The 3521-nt window shown below is 46.0% G+C and overlaps 1 protein-coding gene across 1 annotated transcript in view; it reads right to left on the bottom strand.

Annotated features, from left to right (window-relative positions):
* The window catches only part of KIF20B (kinesin family member 20B), a 62905-nt gene extending 60704 nt beyond the window's left edge, over positions 1–2201 (bottom strand). Inside the window, exon 1 of the mRNA XM_015428261.1 lies at positions 2188–2201. The gene's annotated coding sequence lies outside the window, so the exon portion shown is untranslated. The remainder of the gene's footprint in view (positions 1–2187) is intronic.
* Between the last annotated feature and the right edge of the window lie 1320 nt (positions 2202–3521).

The raw sequence follows: 3521 nt of genomic DNA, 5'->3' as shown, positions 1-3521 counted from the left end.
TGGCCCCACTGGTGGACCTCCTGATGGCACTGGTATTTCTGGCCACTGTATGACAGAGTGTTGGACTGGATGGGCCTTTGGCCTGATCCAACACTGGCGTCTCTTATGTTCTTACCCAGCCAAGGCATATAGCAGATATACTTTTAAGAAAACCTTAAAACAAAGAGATTAAACTCCAAGGCAGTATAGGAAATGAAAACAGAGAATGGAATTTAACAGAGCCATCCTACGGAAACATGCATGCAGCCAAAACAACGTTAAGCATGTTAGAGCAGCAAGTACCAAGAAGTCTACTATTATATTCAGTTGTTCCCTGCCCACCAAACAGTTTCGCAGCATGTAGTTCAAGCTGTATAGTGAGGGAGAGAGAAATGACAGCAAGGAGAAGGATTTTTACCTATCCTGTCCTGCATGGGGAAATATTTGGGGCAAGTAAGCCACTAGGCAGTCAGTGATCTAAGCAGGCCTTAAAAAGGTAAAGGTTCCCTTGCTCGAAAGCCAGTCGAGTCCGTCTCTAGGGTTGCGGTGCTCATCTCTGTTTCAAAGCCGAAGAGCCAGCGCTGTCCAAAGACGTTTCCGTGGTCATGTGGCCAGCATGACTAAACACCAAGGCGCAAGGAACGCTGTTACCTTCCCACCGAAGTGGTACCTATTTATCTACTTGCAATTTCTTGCTTTCAAACTGCTAGGTTGGCAGGAGCTGGAACTAGAGACAGGAGCTCACTCCGTCATGTGGCACTCAGGTCTCGAACTGCTGAACTACCGACCTTCCACAGCCTGCAAATTGGGGTAAAACAGGTCAGGAGGAAGAAAATTAAATCCAGGTGATGCCAGATGTTTTCTGGGGAAACCATTTCTCCTGTATTGTATCTCCTTAGGGTGCAGGGATGGGAGGATGCTAGATTTCACTTCCAAATGTTTTCCTAGGCTGGTCTTTAACTGGAATCCATTTTGAGTCACTTCTAGGCCAGGCAGTGTGTTGTATGTATGATATTTGGAGTGATATTCGATGAAGGGTGTTTGGACTTTTTTCTCTCTGGCTGCCAAACTACTCCTTCAGATCGAAGAGGAGTCTGACTGCTAACATTACCTGAGTGTGTACCCTGATTAACACAGTAAGCTTATGCTTCAGTACACAAGGACAGGGTTAGGCTACATGATGGGGAATTTACTTGCAAGTAAACATACACAGAATGACCAGAAAGGGGGAAACCTCATCATGACCACAGCTAAAGCACAAGCCTATTCATCTTATTTCCAATTAAGAAGAAGCTATTTCATGAAATAAACCACACAAGAAATTATGCAAGGTATTCAGCAGTTAACATACAAAACAAATTGAATCTATTTCCTCTCACGTCCTGGACTCAATCACTCTCACAACCAGTGTTCCCTCTAAGCTGAGCTAGCTCACAGTTTTTTTTAGTCTCTGGCTCACACATGTCTCAGCTCAGGAGGGATGGCTCCAGAGCAAATGAATTCATGCAGTAGCCAAATCGCTCACTCACAAATTTAATGCCGGTAGCTCAAAAAGTAGAATTTTTGCTCACAAGACTCCACAACTTAGAGGGAGCATTGCTCACAATACTCTTTTAGCAGCAAGATTTATTTATTTGGAGGTAAAGAGATTCCAAGCATACATAGATTCTGTGCCAGAATTGGCCACCAGATGCCAGGTCCAACCCTATACGATAAGCAGGACAGCCCCCCCTACACCAACCACACAATCAATATTCACAGTCACCTGCAAACTAACGGTTACATTCCAAGGTCAAGCAAGACACTGAGATCATGCAGTTCCCAGGGTCTCCCACGCACTACACAAGCTCAAGCAGACATTCACACCAGCATCCACTCCCCCCCCCATCCTGGCAGAGAAGATAAATGGTACTGGAGATAAAAGGTTTAAGAAAACAGTTAGCCCCTAACTCAACAGACCAGGAGTTTGCCTAGACAGCATTCTATGGCAAGCGAGGCTGGAGCTTGACATTTCCAAGCAAAACGTATTATTCAAAGCAACCCCTAATACTTAAACAGGTTAAATGCCATATTTTACATGATTGCACCTGTACTAAATCAACTTTGAGCTGACATACCCACCCTTACTTCCATTCCAAGTGAACATATTCCCAGCTTGTTCTTATATTTTCTTTCCCATTAAGTGTGAGAGAAGGGATTATTACTTACTTTAAAATCCTCAGTGGTACATCCACATCAACAAGTCATCCCCCACAATGGCTTGATGTCAGCTTCAAACTCCAGCAAGATGTCAGTCACCTCCTTGATAAGAGAGCTGCAAGCTCAGCATCCTTTGCCACACCAGATTTACCACAGTCACCTAGCAATCAAAGGAAGCGGCTGCCCCACCTGGTAGAGATCAGACAGGGTCAGTGTCCTCTCTTTGAAACACAGGTGTCTCTGACGGATTGAACTCTGTAGCTGCCAAAGAGTTAGCCCAGAATTGCCAAGAGGCAAGGTTCTCATTGGCATGACCTGCTATTGTCCCTCCTGGCCATATCAAATCTTTCCTTATAACCGAAGGAATTGCTTATTTCAGATGTTTGTTATTTATGATTGGCATGACTTGGGTTTGCTTCAGGTAAGATCAAAGAATCTCTTCCAATCTCACCTGAACACCTCAGTCTGATCATGTAGTTAGGAGAAAAGGCAGGGCTGCAAAGCCTTAATGCTGTTTAGCTGGCTTGGCCTTTCCTGCTCCTCAGCTTTACAGCAATTACATGGTCTGCAATTAGGGCCGCCAGGTCCCTCCAGGTCACCCACAGGGGATGGGGGGAAGGTTGCCAGCTCCTGGCTGGGAAACGCCTGGAGATTTGGGAGGGGAGCCTGGGGAGGACAAGGACCTCAGAGGGGTACAATGCCCTAGAGTCCACCCTCCAAAGCAGCCTTTTTCTCCGGGGGAACTCATCTCTGTAGATCAGAGGGTCCCGGGTCCCACCTGGCAACTGGCATCCTTAGGCATGAGCCCTAGATAGCAGATAGATCCCCCCCAGTTGCCACCAGTGTCCCCTCTGAGTTAGTGTGAGCTAGCTCAAAGTTTTTTAGCTTCCTGGAGAAGGAAATGGCAACCCACTCCAGTACTTTTGCCAAGAAAACCCCATGGAAAGTACCAAAAGGCTAAAAGATATGACGCCGGAAGATGAGCCCCTCAGGTCGGAAGGTGTCCAATATGCTACTGAGGAAGAGCAGAGGGCAAGTACAAGTAACCCCAGAAAGAGTGAAGCGGCTGGGCCAAAGCCGAAAGGATGCTCAGTTGTGGATGTGTCTGATGGTGAAAGGAAAGTCCGATGCTGCAAAGAACAATACTGCATAGGAACCTGGAATGTAAGATCTATGAATCAAGGTAAGCTTGACGTGGTCAAAAATGAGATGGCAAGACTGAACATCGATATCCTAGGAATCAGTGAACTAAAGTGGACAGGAATGGGCGAATTTAACTCAGAAGACCATTATATCTACTACTGTGGCCAGGAATCTCGTAGAAAAAATGGTGTGGCCTTTAT

Source organism: Gekko japonicus, unplaced genomic scaffold, assembly GCF_001447785.1.
Source record: "Gekko japonicus isolate JY-2015 unplaced genomic scaffold, Gekko_japonicus_V1.1 scaffold2122, whole genome shotgun sequence".
Lineage (NCBI taxonomy): Eukaryota > Metazoa > Chordata > Lepidosauria > Squamata > Gekkonidae > Gekko > Gekko japonicus.
The sequence above is the reverse complement of the archived record's forward strand: the minus strand, read 5'-3'. Positions and strand labels throughout refer to the sequence as shown.